Consider the following 16,848-nt stretch of genomic DNA (forward strand, 5'->3'; position numbering starts at 1 on the left):
AACATCCCCTCCCTTCCCCCAATGCTTTCTCTCTCCCTTCCCTTTCACAGAGCCAAAATCAATTCTCTCCTCTTATCATATCCAATTAACATTTTTTTTGGTCTGGAATCCTCCCCCTGCCAGTCTCCAGTCTTTATTCTGATCCCTTGCTTCTTCCATGAGGAAGGCCTCAAGACCAAAATGTTGGAGTAAATTTTTACCTCCTATGGATGCTGCGAGTCCCATGGTGTTCCTACTGTGTGTTTTTACATACAAAGGTCACTAAGTTTGAGGACCCGTCCAAATCACATGCCACCCTGGAAACCCTTGGAGCTCTCTACTCCCTTCACTGTGGGAGCACCTTCACCCTGCTTCAAGAAGATGGTTTAGCATTGCCATCTCCGATAGCCAGCAACATTCGGTTCGTTTCAGGGTGGTGTGGCAGTTTGTGGGTTCAATCCTCAATCTTCAGTGCTATTATTGTTTACTCTGGAGCCATCTGGACGCACCAGGTTTCCCCAATGACCCAGAATACCTGGTAGTTAATTTGAAACTGTAAACTACACCTTTGTGTAGGCTTCGACAAAAAAAAGACTAAAGGGGAGTTGATGAGTGCATGTGAAAGATAATGTTGGAGAGGGGAGAGGATGATTAATAGGATTACTCCCTTGGGAGCTGACATTGATTTAATGGGCCAAATAGCCTCCTCTGCATTTTTACAATTTAAAAGGAAAGGACTCTTGTAAACCTCTACAGGTGTACCGTGGAGAACATTCTGCCTGGTTGCATCTCTGCCTGGTATGGAGACGCCAACTCTCAGGACAAGAATAAACTCCAGAGGGTGGTTTACTCGGCCTGCAACATCACAGGCACCGGACTCCACTCCATCGAGGAACTCTACATAAGGTGGTGTCTTAAAAAAGGAACCTCTATCCTCAAAGACCCCCACCACCCAGTCCTTGCCCTCTTCACCCTGCTACCATTGGGGAAAAGGTACAGGAGTCCAAAGACGAGCACTCAGCGGCACTTCTTCTTCCCCACACATCTTCTGCATCAGCTTCTTCCCCACTGCCATCAGATTCCTGAATGATAAATGAACCAAAGACACTGCCTTACTTTTCATGCACTGTTATTTTTACTTTTTATGGTAATATTGTAAAATGGTTATAATGTGAATGTTTGCCCTGTGATGCTGCCACAAAACACTGAATTTCATGACTTGTTCATGACAATAAATCCTGATTCTGATAAGAAATGGCTCTGATTGGCTTTCTATTCTGTCATTATCTCACAGTCCTGTGCATCAGCTCATTTTCCACACCTGCAAGGGCAGAGAAGGCACTTCATGCAGGAGTATGAATAAATTTGCATTCAAGGTCACCTGGACAGACTAACTGATGACAAGTCTGCACGCACAAAGACCACACCTGTCCCAGCGTAGCCAACAAGCAGAAATAAGACGCGATATTGCTGTTAACCTCTGTGAAGCGTCAGAGCAGAAAATAGTTGTCCGTAGAAACAAGTCTGCTTGTGCCTGGGGATAAACCTTGGATCTCAAGCTGCATTGTGGCTGCAGCAACTCAGAACTCTGTAATCACCTGCAAGGCCTTCAGCACAGAATAATCAGATGTTCTGTTCTCCTCTGACTGTGCCTAGCACGACTGATTCAATCTATAAAGACGAAGTGTGTGTTTTAGTGAAGGCTGTTAGAGCCTGTAAGGGAGCTCACTAATAGAGGCTACTATCTTTAGACGCCAAAAAGCGTGTGGAATAATTGAGACATGCTTCGATGACAATTCTTGCAGTCAGGATAGTCCAGGTATGATTTTACATATATTTGTTTTCTCCAAGAGGGCAGTGGAAGAACATGCATGTTAGATTTTTAAATTTCCAACTCAGTCTCTTGTAAAATATCCTGTGGGCTTTATGTTTGTGTGTGGTGGATGTAATCACAGAATAATTTAGAATAGCCTGCCAGTATGCTGGGGGGTATCTTATTTCCACCCATCTTTAAATTTCATATTATACCTGTGATCTGCCTATCTTTTGAGGGCAGCTTTGTACGATGTCGTGTTAATTCTGCCCCAGGGGAAAGTGCCCCTATGAGCAGAGGCACGGATGGGGCCCCCAGGTTGGATGACATTTCATGTCACTTGCTTTTCACGTGTCACTGTGCAGCATTGCCTCTGCAGATGTTTTCATTCATGAGAAAAAGCAATGTCATCATGGTGTTTACAGAAGGCAAACATCACAACCTTTGTCCAGCTGCTGGCAAAGTGTCCAATTAAGGTAATTGGGCAAATATTTAAAAAAAAAGACCTGGATATCTGAAATTTTTAAAAAAACAGAAAATGCTGGAAGTATTCATCTGGTTAGGCAGCATCTGTTAAAAGAGAACTAGGTCTCATTTTTCTCATGATACAAAGTGATACTTTCAGATTCAGGATTTATTGTCATGAACAAGTCATGAAATTCGATGTTTTGCGGCAGCGTCACAGGACAAATATTCATAGTATAACCATCTAACAAAATTACTATAAATAAAATAATAGTTCCCGAAAAGTAAGACAGTGTCTGTGGTTCATTGATCATTCAGGAATCTAATGGCAGCGGGGAAGAAGCTGTCCTTGTGCCGCTGCGTGTGCGTCTTTCGACTCCTGTACCTTTTCCCCAGTGGTAGCAGAGTGAAGAGGGCAGGGCCTGGGGGGTGGGGGTCTTTGAGGATAGAGACTGCTTTTTTAAGACACTGCCTTGTGTAGATGCCCTCGATGGAGTGGAGTCTGGTACTTGATGTCGCAGGCCGAGTTAACAACCCTCTGGAGTTTATTCTTGTCCTGAGAGTTGGTGCCTCCATACCAGACAGTGATGCAACCAGCCAGGATGTTCTGCACAGTACACCTGTAGACGTTTATGAGCATCTTCGGTCATACCAAACCACCTCAGACACCTCACCAAGTATAGCCGCTGGCGAGCCATCTTTGTGATTGCATCAATGTGGAGGCTCCAGGACAGATTGTCGGAAATGTTGACACCCAGGAATTTGAAATTCTTGACCCTCTCCACTCGTGAGCCCTCAGTGAGGACTGGGTCATGTCCTCCTGCCTTATCTCTTTGATTTTGCTGACATTGAGTGCAAGGTTGTTGGTATGACACCACTCCACAAGCTGATCTATCTCCCTCCTGTACACTTCCTTATTGTCGTTTGTGATTCTGCAACAACTGTGGTGCCATTGGCAAACTTGTAGATGGCATTGGAATTGTGCCTGGCCAACCAGTCATTTGACCCCTTTTTAGTTAATGTTATTAATGTAAGGCATGGAAGGAGGTTTCTCATTCTTGACCATTGGCAGTTTGTATTATATCCCTTGGTCTCAGTCCTTGTATAGAACTCGTGGGTACGGTTGGTTTCAAGAGATTCAGAAGTGTTGATTATATGAAGGTGAGAGAGCTGATGAAATTCTGCATTCCAGGTTCTTTCCCTTTCCTGGCCTTGTGGTCCTTGCCAAGTCCATTTAAGGATGGGTGGATTGATGGCGAGGTAGTTCTCTTGGGAAAGAGTAGATAGGCAAAGGCAATTTTGTGGCAGATAATGCTCTTTATCTGTCTGAGGTGGTGATAGATTGCTATGAGGTGCTGCAGTCCCCAGTTTATGGGGAGAGAACTAAAGCAGTTTATTTTTCAGTGGCAGGGATTCTCTGCAAACATAGCTGCTCGCACCCCCTCCTCATCCTCGTTGAACTTGCAATGGAATTATTTATTTTCATCAGAGATATCCATAACCGATAATCCAGCTAATTGTCAGACATCACCATCTGTATTTTATTATGTCCCCTGGCACACAAAAAAAGGCTTTTCAACTCTCAGATAACCATCATAGGAGTGACATTTAATCCAATTTTTATGCTTTCTTAAACATTCCTTTACTTGTTCCCGGATATCACTTACTGACTTGAGAGCACAAGCACGCAACTTTGTGTGCAACATTACTTGAAGCCCAGGGTACGTTCAAGTTATGGTCACCAATCTCTCCAGGTATTGACATTGTTCCAAGGTGGGACCTGCAATCACAAGAAGGACCAGGTCCCTGCACCACACGTGCTTCTGCATATCTCGTTCCCAAGAATATCCTGGGGGCTGGGTTATTCAAGCACTGTGGAAATTCCTTAAAAACAGCTTTATTTCACAGTCAGCATTGAAAAACTGGCATCGAGCTCATTCCTGCCAGCATGGTATCCTAGCAACATTAGCACAGCTGCAATGTAGTCTTAAGGTTTGTGTTAGAAGCAGAAGATAAACTCATAGAAATGTTGCCTCCTTGGACCCCTTCCTCACCAGAGGCAAAAAAAATAATTGGTGTTCAAAATAAAAAGGAATCAAGACCACATTGAACCACTGTAAATCCACTTCATGTCTCAGATTATGCCATTGCCACATTTGCCCAGGCCCAGGAAATCTTGGTTTCCAAATTCCTTGCCACCTACAAAGTGTTGTGGTGGCAGCAGTGGAATCTATCCTTCCACAGGTGGTAGTAGTTGGTGACGACTTATATATGCCCCAGTCTGCCTGAGAGTCCATTCACCACCTTTCACCATGGGAGCAGATCTACAGCATTTGCCAGGTTTTGTTGCAGCAGTAAATCTCGCTCTGTCGAGCTCAGTGCTGGATGGCAGTTGAGGATGCAAGTCAATGGAGGCACAGCAATGCAAGTGGGGTACTTGCATACTCCTGAACCTTGGGTAACAGCACCAGAGACTGGGGTTCAAATCCTGCGCTATCTGTAAAGAGTTTGTATGTTCTCCCTGTGTCTGTGTAGGTTTTCTCCTACCCTTCAAATTGTATGGGTGTAATTGGGCGGCAAGGGGTCGTGGGCTGGAAGGGCCTGTTATTGTGCTGTATGACTAAATTTAAATTTAAAATTTGAACCTAATTGTTTGAAGGATTGAAAAGTAAATAGTGGAAGGCCGGAATGGTGTAAATTGAAATGGTGAATTCAATGTCAAATCCAGGTATAGAGAGAAGTAGAAAGGAAAATTAAGGAAAACGAGAAAGGGGAAATAAAGAAAAAATGATCTCTAACAGTAATAATAGAAGGAATAAAACCCCAATTTGCAATAATTAATTTTCAGTATTTTCCTTTTACAAAAACAAATTAGTTACTGCATGTTAATCTATTTATTCATCCAAAATCACCCAGTGAATAAGGCCTTATCTAAATTAGAACATTGTAGAAACAGTAAATTCTGCAATACTGAGCCTTTACTGCAGTGATCTGAATTGTCTGACACACTGACATTTTCAGGATTCTGGCCTTTTTCAAAAAGGAAGATTACAGTGTAAGGGGTAGAAGCAGGAGTGGGCCATTTAGCCTCTTGTTCTCACTCCACCATTCAACATCAGGGCGGCACGGTTGGCGTAGCAGTCAGCGCAATGCCTTTACAGCGTCAGTGATCAGGACTGGGGTTCAAATCCCACTCTGTATATGTAAGGAGTTTGTACGTTCTCCCCATGTCTGTGTGGGTTTTCCCTGGGGGGTCCAGTTTCCTCCCACTGATCAAATCACACTGGGGGTTTAGGTCAATGGAGTGTAAATTGGGAGACATGGGCTCATGGACCGAAATGGCCTGTTACCGTGGTGTATGCCTACATTTTAAATTTAAAAGATCATGGTGGATCTTTGACCTGAAGGACCTTTACTAACCACATGCCCCTTGATTCTCATAAAATCTATCCATGTATCTTGCTTCTATCAAGCTACTGTATCTCCAGAGGATAGAGAATTCCAAAGATTTGCACCCTCTGAGTGAAGAATGTTTTTCTCAGCTCCATCCATAATAGGTGACTCTAACACCTGGTTCTGGAACTCCAGCCAGGGGAACTATTATTCCTACATCTACTGTCAGTGCTCTCTGGTGATCTCAGTCACACCTGACATTTGCCTCTTTGGCATCTCTGATCGCCCTTCCGGCCATTGCGGGGACTTGACATCTGCCTCATCTACCCCAAGCTACATACTCCACTGTTACTACACTGAATTACATCTGAACATAAGAAATAGAAGCAGGACTTGGCCATCTGGACTGTCAAGCCTGCACCGCCATTCGATGAGTTCAAGACTGATCTGATGAGAGGCTCATCTCCACCGATTCGCCTTTTCTCATTTCCCTTACTATGTAGAAATCTGTCCAACCTTGTCTTAAATATATTTACTGAGGTCACCTCCACTGCTTCAATGGGCAGCGAATTCCACAGATTCACCACCCTCTAGGAAAAGCAGTTCCTCCTCATCTCCATCCTAAATCCACTATCCTGAATCGAGGCTATGTCCCCCAAGTTCTAGTCTCCCCCACCAATGGAAATAACTTGCCCACCTCTATCTTATATATGCTTTTCATAATTTTATAGGTTTCTATTAGGTCCCCACTCATTCTTCTAAATTCCAGGAAGGACAGTGCAACTCTAATTATTTGATATCGGATTCTCCAAACTCCTCAGTTATCCAATTTTTAAAAAAACATTTCGGATAAGCGAGGATATCTGAAATCCTCATTTATCAAAAAATTTTTTGGAGCTGACCTGACCAGGGATGTCGGGCTCCCGCCAGCAGCAGCAGCAGACCTTGGGCTCCTGGTGGCAGTGGGGACCTCAAGCTCCTGGGCAAGAGTGGCACCCTTTGGCTCCCAGCATGAGTGGGGCCTCAGTGTAGACGCGTCTGTGATTGGCGGTGGCCAGCATTTTTTTGGTGAGAATTAAACTTTAATGCGCGAAAAGCCTCCCCTTGTTGTTTGTTGTTATCTAAATACTCTTACGAGTGATTTGCTGTTGCTACTGGGCTGTTTTTGAAAAGTGACCGGTTCTCTTAAAAAAAAACGTTTATCTGAAATGGGCCCGGTCCCGACCATTTCGGATAATCGGAGTTGTACTGTACTGTGTCAGGCAACTCGATCTCTCCTCATAGGCTTCTCCTCATAGGCTAACCTCTGCATCTCTGGAATCAACCTGGTGAACCTCCTCTGCACCATCTCTAAAGCCAGTACATCCTTCCTCAAGTAAGGAGACCAGAACTGCATGCAGTACCCCAGATGCGGACCTCGCCAGTACCTTGTACAGTTGCAGCATAACCTCCCTGCTCTTAAATTCAATCCCTCAAGCAATGAAGGCCAACATTCTATTTCCATCTTGATAGCCTGCTATACCAGCGTACCAACCTTTTGTGATTCATGAACAAGCTCTCCCAAATCCTTCTGCACGGCAGCATGTTCCAATTATTTTCCATTTAAATAATAATCTGATCTTCCATTTTTCCTTCCAGTGGATCACCTCACACTTGCCAACATTGTACTCCACCTGCCAGACCCTTGCCCTTCAGTTAACCTATCTATATCTCTCTGTAATCTCTCCGTATGCTCTGCATAATTTGCTTTTCCACTCATTTTAGTGTCATCAGCAAACTTGGATACACTACACTCTGTCCCCTCTTGTAGAGCATTAATGTAATATCATGAACAGTTATGGGTCCAGCACCACCCCGCTAAACCATTGATTGCCAATCAGAAAAACACCCTGTAACCCAACTCTCTACTTTCTATTGGTTAACCAATCCTCTATCCATGCTAATACATCACCCCCAACTCTATGCATTCTTATCTTCTGTACAAGTCTTTTATGAGGCACCTTATTGAGCGCCTTCTGGAAATACAGGTAAGCAATTTCTATCTGCTCCCCTCTATCTACCATGCTAGTTATATCCTCAAAGAACTCCGGTGAATTTGTCAAACAGGACCTGCCTTTGCTAAACCTATGCTGCATCTGCCTGATGGATCCATTTCGCTCCAGATGCCTCGCTATTTCTTCTTTGATGATACCTTCAAGCATTTTCCCAACTACAGATGTTAAACTAACTGCCTTATAGTTTCCTGCCTTCTGCCTACATCCTTTTTAAATAGTGATGTGACATTCGCCATCTTCCAATCCATCGGGACCTACCAAAGCCTTGACTATAACTTCTGCCATTTCTTTCGGTATCTTGGAATGCATTCCATCAGGACCAGGGGATTTATCTATCTTTAGACCCTCAAGTTCAACTCCTTAGTGACAGCTATTACATCCAGGCCCTCACATCCAATCACATCCATAACTTCTGTCTTTGTTATGTTCGACGTGTCCTCCACCATGAAGACTGACACAAAATAGCCATTCAAAGCCTCAGCATTTCCTCATTACCCAATTCCCCCTTCTCATCCTCCAAGGGTCCAACCTTCACTTTACCCACCCTCACTTTATACAATTATAAAAACTTTTTCTGTCCATTTTTATATTTTGTGCTAATCCTTTCTCATTGTCTACCTTTCCTTTCATTATTGCTTGCTTGTGGTTCTTTGTTGCTTCTTATGTTTCCCAATCTTCTGATTTCCCTCTGCTCTTGGTGACTTTGAGCGCATGGGGTATTAGTTTGATGCCTTCCTTCATTCCCTTAGTTACCTAAGGCTGGCTGTCTCCATCATGACTGTCCTTGCTTTTAATTGGAAAATAATTTTGTTGACCACCATGAAAAATCTCTCTGAAAGTCTTCCACTATTCCTCAACCATCCCTCTATATAGCCTGTGTTCCCCCAGTGACCCTGCCCAACTCCTCCCTCATCCACTTGTAATTACCTTTATTTAGGCATAATATACTGGTTTTAGATCAAACTATTGTACCCTCCATTTGTTTGATAAACTCAATCATTCAGTGATCACTCTTCCCAAGAGGATCCCTAACTACAAGATCGCTAATTTTACCTTTCTCGTTGCACAGAAGCAGATCCAAGATGGTACATTCCCTTGTAGGCTCAGTAACATGCTGTTCAAGAAAGCCATCCCATATGCGTTATAACCATAACCATATAACCGTTTACAGCACGGAAACAGGCAATGTCGGCCCTTCAAGTCCGTACTGGTTCACTTGAACAACTCCACGCATTGGAGATTGTAGATCCACTGGAGGTTGTAGATCCATTGGCGATGATCTTCCAGAAATTGATAGACTCTGGAGAGATTCCAGAGGATTGGAAGGTTGCCAATGTGGTTCCGCTGTTTAAGAAAGAATGGAGACAGAAAAAAGGAAACTATAGGCCGATTTGTTTGACGTCGGTGGTTGGGAAGATATTAGAGTCGATTTCTGACTGGCAATCAACACCTTCGCCCCACCCCCAGCCTCAACTGGTTCTATGAAGTCCTCCTCAAGAATGCTTCGACCAACCTGATTTACCCAATCTATGTGCATGTTAAAGTCCGCCACGATAACTGCTGCTCCATCCTTACATGTCTCTTGATATTTCTTGGTTTATTGCCTGAGCCACTGTAATGTTATTGTAGATCTCTAGACATTCCCGCTCGTAAGTTTTTTTTCCCTTTACTATTCCTAATCTCTACCTCTATCTCCTTAGATCTTGCATCTCTCACTATTGCCCTGATCTCATCCTTAACTAAGAATGGTAGCCCACCTTCTTCCCTGTCCTTTCTTATTGCCTGATATCCTAGGATATTTAATTCCCAGTCCTCTCCACCCTGCAACTACATTTCTGTAATGGCCACTAAATCATACCTCCTTGTACTGATTTGTACCTCAAATTCACTGACGTTGTTTTGAATGAGACGGGCATTCAGATAAAGTGCCCTTATACCCATCGTGCTTTTCGAATCTGGTCATCTTTTCCTCTTTTGCACTTGACTTTTATCCCCCCCCCCCAACTCTTGCTTTACTCTTTTTTAATGTTTGCCTTTACTTTATTCACTCTTCCCTTTTGCTTAATTCTTCCCTCTCCAATTTGTTTAACCCACACCCCCCCACCCCACACACAATTTCATTTAAAGCCCCATCCACAGTCCTAGTTATGTGATTCACCAGGATCCAGGTCCCATCACGGTTCTGATGGAGGCCATCCCCTTTAAGCAATTCCTTCCATCCCCAATACTGGTGCCATTTTCCCATGAATTGGAACCCACTTCACCAATCCATGAGCCACGCATTTAATCTTCTGAATCCTGTGCCAATTATCATGGCTCAGGTTTGTATTCCAGACATTACCACCTTTTTGGTTCTGCTTTTTAATTTTGCCCCCCAGCTCCTGAAATTCCCTTAGCAGAACCTCTTTCCTGGTTCTACCTACGTTGTTGGACCACAACAATTGGATCTTTCCCCTCCCACTGCAAATTCCTCTGCAGGCCAGATAAGATGTCCCGAACCTGGGAACCAGGCAGGTAACCTTCAGGACACTCTATCTGTGAAACCAAGAATGTTGTCTATTCCCCTAACTGTACTTTACCCCAATTACCACTACATTTCCATTCTCTCTCTTCTCCCTCCCACCCCTTAAATGGCTTCCTGAACCACGGTGTCACAGTTCAGTTTGGAGCAATGAATTGCAGAACTATTCGGACAAAAACATTTGAAATTCAATTGCAATTTGAGAAGGTTCTTACCGATGATAATTTTTTGACAGCAATGAAAACAACTTCAGATATTCTCAATAATAATGGAATATAAGATACAGGAGCAGGAGAAGGCTATTCGACCCATCGAGCCTGCTCCACCATTCTGTCATGAGCTGACCCATTCTCCCACTCAGCCCCACTCCATCGCCATCTTCCCATAACCTTTAACAACCTAATAGATTCAGATACCTATCAATCTCGGCCTTAAATACACCCAACAACGTGGGCTCCACAGCCGCCCGTGGTAGGAAATTCCAGAAGTTCTCCGCTCTCTACCAAAGTGCATGAATGTACATTTTCTAACATTGTATTTTATCGGCCACTTCTCTGCCCATTCTCCTAATCTATCAAAGCAGCTTCTCCATTTCCTCCTCTTTACCTGCTCCTGCACCTACCTTTGTATCATCTGCAAAGTTAGCCACAAAGCTATTTATTCTGTAATCCAAATCATTAATGTACAACATAAAGCGAAGTAGCCCCAATGCTGATCTCTGCGGAACACCACTGGTAACTGGTAGCCAGTCAGAATAGGATCCCTTTATTCCCCCTCTCTGTTTCTTGCTGATCAGCCAATGCTCTACCCATGCTAGTATCCTTTCTGTAATTCCAAGGGCCCTCATCTTGTGAAGCAGCCTCATGTACAGCACTTTGGGAACGGCCTTTTGAAAATCCAAGTATACAATATCCACTGCATCTCTGTTGTCCAATCTGCTTGTGGAAAAGAATAGCAGTAGGTTTGTCAGGCAAGATTTTACCTTCAGGAAACCATGCTGACTTCGGCCTATCTTGTCTCGCACCTCCATGGACTCTGTGACCTCATCCCTGACAATGGACTCCAACAACTTCCCAACCATCGATGTGTGGCTAACAGGTCTATAATTTCCTTTCTGCTGTCTCTCTCCCTTTTTAAAGAGCGGAGTGACCTTTGGAATTTTCCAGTCCTCTGGAACCATGCCAGAATCTATTGATCCTTGGAAGTTCATTACTAATAACTCCACAATAGAACATAGAACCTCATAGCGCAGAACAGGCCCTTTGATCCTTGATGTTCTGCCGACCTATATATCCCTACTAAAAAAAAGTATTAAACCCTTCCTACCTCATAACCTTCTATTCTTCCTTCATCTACATGCCTGTATACGTTACTTAAATGCCCCTATCCCTTCAAGGCATTCCAGGCACCCACAACTCGTTGCATTAAAAAAACCCCTGATGTCTCCCCTAAATTTCCCTCCCTTCTGTCCTTTGTACAGATGTCCTCTGAAGTTTGCTATTCCTGCCCCGGGAAACAGGCGCCAGCTGCCCAGCCTGCCTATGCCTTTCAGAATCTTGTAGACCTCTATTAAGTCTCCTCTTGTCCTTCTTCGCTCCAAAGAGAAAAGTCCCAGCTCTGCTAACCTTGCCTCATAGACTTATTGTCCAATCCAGGCAACAGCCTAGTATATCTCCACTGCACCCTTTCCATAGCTTCTGGTCACCTTCCTATAATGAGGTGAAAAGAACACAGCAGAGATCTGTAGAGTTGAAACATGATCTCCCGACTCTTGAACTCAATCCCCTATTAATGAAGCCCATCATCCCATAGGCCTTTTTAACTATTGTATCAATCTGTGCGGCGACCTTGAGGGATATATGGATTTGGACCCCAAGGCCCTTCATCCAACCATTAACCCTGAAAGTGTCAGACACTCAATTCATATTATGGATTACTGACTCTGAATACCTGCTTTATTTTGTGTTTGTTGCAGCAGATTTGCTTCCATGGATGTTTCTAACCATGAATTTTCTCCATCTATTAATACCAATCACCAGGAACTATTCATGACAAGATTAACTTGTAATTGAATAATTATGTTCCTATTTAGGCCACACCTAATGCAAACCCTTTGGTAAGGGTCGATTAATATCTGAACAATGTCATGAACCACCTGAGGGTAACAATGGAAGATAACTTTTGTGGAATTCATATATAAAGGTTTGAAGGCTATGTATAGAAGCATTGGTGAGTGAATCGGTGAGTTTAATGTGCTTTGATATAGCTTCACTTTCTCCCACTGTCCCTGTCTATTGATGTGTTGTAATGTTGACAAGCATGCATAACAAACTAGTGACGAGGACAGAGCCGCTTTACGCAAACTGACTTTGCATCAAGAGGAATACATTTCTTCATGCCAGTTACTCAGATTGAGGATGACTTGTTTACTTCTGGCTCCCTGCCTTCAGAGCTGACAGGTCAGACCAGCATGGGAATCTCAGACTCTTGCACCTGGTGCAGGAAGTACCTGAGTGGTGCTTCCCACCATTTACCCTGCACCGAGTGCTCCCACTGCATAGTTTTCCGTGACATTCCAAATTCTTTTTGGGGTAGTCCTAGGTCAGAGATTCCCAGCAATTAATGGGGATACCATACTTCCATGGTGGTTTTTAAGTATATTCTTGAACCTTTTACTCTATCCAATTGGAGATCTCTTTCCATGACGGAGCAGAGAGTTTGGTGTTGAGCATGTGATTGAGTTAGCCTGTCTAACATAGCTGATTGTGTATAGTCAAGGCCTCTGTCAGACAACATCCCCAGCATTGAGACCCTGGCTACACTCAATCAAGTTGTATTGATTGCCACAGGTTCCAAGTGAGAACAAAGATTGCTAAATGGCACACAGTGAGTGGGTTACACCTGCAACTCGCTGACAAGAGAGGTAGTAGAATCAGAGACAATCACCATGTTTAAATTTAAATGTTTTAACATTTTAAATACTACATTTAGAGGCACAGCACAGTAACAGGTCCTTCTTGCTCATGAGCCGGTGCCATCCAAACCCCATGTCTTTGGAACATCGGAGGAAATCAGAGCACACGGAAGAAACCCACGCAGACATAGGGAAATGTACAGACCCCTTACAGACCGTGCCAGATTGGAATCCAGGTCAACTGGTGCTGTAACAGCACTGTGTTTCAATACGTTTGGACTGGTACTCAAATAGGCAAGGCCTAGAAGGAGATGGACCTAGTGTGAGCAAATAGGTGATTGGCTGAATGATTCTATGACTCCAACTCACAGGCAGTCATTGCTGGCGGTCTCCTCAGCTGTCTTGACCTAGTTGGTAAAGACACACCCACAGTGTAGATTCCATCCACCTCAAGGCACACGAGCTTCTCTACGCAGCAACTCCAAGAAAAGTGCTGACTAGAGATGTAAAAGAGAAAATATCAAAGAGATTTATGATTCCCAAGGTGATCCAAAGGGAACTGTAGAAGAAATTACATGTCCTATTGTCCTTGCATTCAATCCTTCATAAGTTTCTTCAAGAACACGAGATGGGGGACTGTAAGGTAAAACATCATGAGATGGGAATGTGTAAGGAGTTACCCTGCCCTGTACAGGGCTGTAACAAGATGTAAATGCATCCTTGTACTTACAAGATAAGAGAGACATTGATGGATTGAGAGGCAGGAAGCTAGCAGGGAAAGGATAGCAACAGTTTTAGTCATTGGACAAGTAATGATATGATGATGTTCTAAGCATGTATCCAAGGGTATAAAAAATCACCATTTTGCTGATAACGGCAGAATGCATTCTCCGACTAACATGTTTAGTCGCAAGTGTTACAATCCGGTAATAAAGAACAAAGAACCCTGATTTCGACTCAGCCTGGTGTTTGTCTCACTCATTCATGAACAAAGCAGACCTAACAGGGACGTAGCAAGATGGCGTAGAGGGCAAACATATTATTCCATCCTTCCTCAGCCAGTTTTTTAAGCACCTGTCTTTAAAGTTAATCTAAGTGATTAAAAGTTGTATCTTTATTTTTTGGAACATGAGTGGGTCATAATGGCGACTAATGTTAAAAAAATGAAAGTTCAATTACAGAAGAAATTACCTTTTAAAAGTGCTGAAGAATTGATGCCTACCTGTTCAACTGAAGCTATGGAATTGTCATTTGAAACCTCCAAGGCACAGAGAACTCCCACCAGGCTGAGTTACACCGGTGCCAACCTTGTCTCTACAAGATGGCACCGGTATGATGACGAGCTCGGCCGGAGTCGATCCGCGCATTTGTGATGTCGGGCGCACGGGCGACCTGGCTGAGAGAAGAGCCCTTGAGCCCAAGCTGCTGTTGGGTGGGCCAGGGATGCGCAGAATGGTGTTGGAAGCCTAGAGTCTAGAGAAGGTAGGCCTCAAAATGTGGAACTGGAATCTGGAATGGAGTCTGTTTGCACAGTCTTGGAAGGGATTGCCTATCAAATGGACAATATGTTTAAACAAATGACTCAAGGATTTCTGGATGTGACAATTAAAATATCTAATATGTCTGAAGATATATCTAATATGTCTGAAGATATATCTAATATGTCTGAAGATATATCTACAGTTAAGAGGGATGTCAGTAAATGTATTAAATCAGTGGATACTGTGCAAGAAAATTTTTTAAAAATTGAAACAGCTTTTTCTGAGTGTAAAATTCAAGTTGGACATAACAAAGAAAAACAGAGAAAGTGGAAGATTCGTTTGTGGATTGGGGAATCCAGAAGAAAGACTTACTGAAAACAATTGATTCATTGGAAAATCAAAGTCGGAGAAACAATGTGAAAATTGTGGTTCTTCCAGAAGACATTGAAGGGTCTGATCCAATAAAATTTTTCAATAATTGGATTCCCGAGGTGTTGGGCAAAGAGTTTTTTTCGTAAGGTTTAGTATTGGAGAGGGCACATAGAGCGTTACAAAAGAAACCATTACCGGGACAACCACCATGAGTGGTCTTAGTTTGGTGCTTGAACTATCAGAACAGAGAAATGATATTACAGTTGGTGGTACAGAAGGGACGACAAAGTCAATCTCCAATGATGAGTCAAAATAACAGAGTATTTTTTTATGCAGATCTGAGTCAAGAAATTATTAGGCGACAACAGGAATTTAATTCGACTAAAGAAGTGCTGTGGCAGAAGGGTTATAAATTTGCTGTGTTAAAAGTCTTTTATCAAAGGCTTTGATAGGGTTGAATGGGATTTTTTAATTTAAAGTATTGGAGAAGTTTAACTTTGGTCCTTTTTTAATTGGTTGGGTTAAAGCTTTATATACGAACCCGACTGCTAGGGTGGTGACAAATGGTCAAGTCTCATCATCGTTTAAATTGACGCATTCAACTCAACAAGGCTGTCCATTGTCACCAGCTCTGTTTGCATTGGCTATTGAACTGTTAGCTCAAACAATAAGGCAGAATGAACAGATAAGTGGGATGAGAATTATGGATGAAGAGTATAAGATTAATTTATTTTCATATGATGTTTTGATATATTTAACAAACCCAGAACAATCATTGCCACATTTGCGGGAATGTTTATTACAATATGGAACATTATCTGGATATAAAGTTAACTAGGACAAGAGTGAAATTTTGCCAGTTGGAGAAGGAGACTATTCAGAGTATAAAAACATTATAAAACTGAAATGGTCTGATAAAATTGAATCTTTAGAAATAATTGTAAATACTGAGTATCAATCTATATAAGTTAAATTATGTTCCTTTATTAAAAAAGATTAAAGCAGATTTAATTAAGTGGAAAGATCTTCCGTTAACTTTAATTGGTCGAGTTAATTGTATTAAGATGAATATTTTTCCTCATATTCAATATTTATTTCAATCAATACCGTGTTCTCTTTCAAAGTTTTTTTTTCAGGATTTAAATAAAGTCATGAGAGAATTTTTATGGAAAGGTAAATTAACACGGGTAGCATTATATAAACTTACTTGGAAGTATGCATTAGATGGGCTTCAATTACCCCATTTTCAAAATTATTATGAAGCAGCCCAGTTGAAATTTATTAGTACTCTGATGGATTTGGACCAACTCCTGAGTTGGGCTAAAGTTGAGATGGCTTGTATTTCTGAAGTCAAGGTGTATCAATTTATATTTTGATGGAATGTAAACTTGTTGAGGGAATATAATATACTGATATTAAAACATCTATTAAAGCTATGGACTAAAAATAAAATAAGATTTTAGGATCAAAAAGTAAATTGTCAATTTTAACTCCATTATATAACAATCAGCTTATTTATTTTTTCAATGTTTAATAGTCATTTAAAGAGTTGGGATTCTAAGGGTATAAAAAGGTTACAGGATTGTTTTGTAGAAGGACAGTTTCTTTCTTTTAATCAATTGAAAGAGTGTTTTGATATTGCTGAAAATTCTTTATTTGTTTATTATCAACTTTATTGACAGAATTCAAGTCTTTGATTTCTTCTATACCAAAAAGGGGTTATATCTCTGTTATGTACCAAATATTACAAAACAATATGGATAAACCAGAATGTCCAGGCTTAAATGGGAAAATGATTTAGCTTTTGTTTTTCCTGAAGACTACTGGGCAGATATGTGTCATGACAGTGTAACTAA

General features: G+C 42.1%; 1 protein-coding gene across 13 annotated transcripts in view; it reads left to right on the top strand.

The window, feature by feature from the left end:
• The window catches only part of LOC138763094 (proline-rich transmembrane protein 3), a 115,920-nt gene that overhangs the window by 46,236 nt on the left and 52,836 nt on the right, over positions 1-16,848 (top strand). For 4 of the 13 annotated variants that reach the window (XM_069936727.1, XM_069936728.1, XM_069936724.1 and 1 more), the window contains exon 3: positions 12,318-12,454. The exons of 7 other annotated variants lie outside the window; for them this stretch is intronic. The gene's annotated coding sequence lies outside the window, so the exon portion shown is untranslated. Of the gene's footprint in view, positions 1-1,465; positions 1,799-12,317; positions 12,467-16,848 lie in introns of those variants that run through there. 2 more of the 13 variants (XM_069936725.1, XM_069936731.1) reach the window with 2 other exon arrangements.

The sequence above is a fragment of the Narcine bancroftii genome, chromosome 5, assembly GCF_036971445.1.
Source record: "Narcine bancroftii isolate sNarBan1 chromosome 5, sNarBan1.hap1, whole genome shotgun sequence".
Taxonomy (NCBI): domain Eukaryota; kingdom Metazoa; phylum Chordata; class Chondrichthyes; order Torpediniformes; family Narcinidae; genus Narcine; species Narcine bancroftii.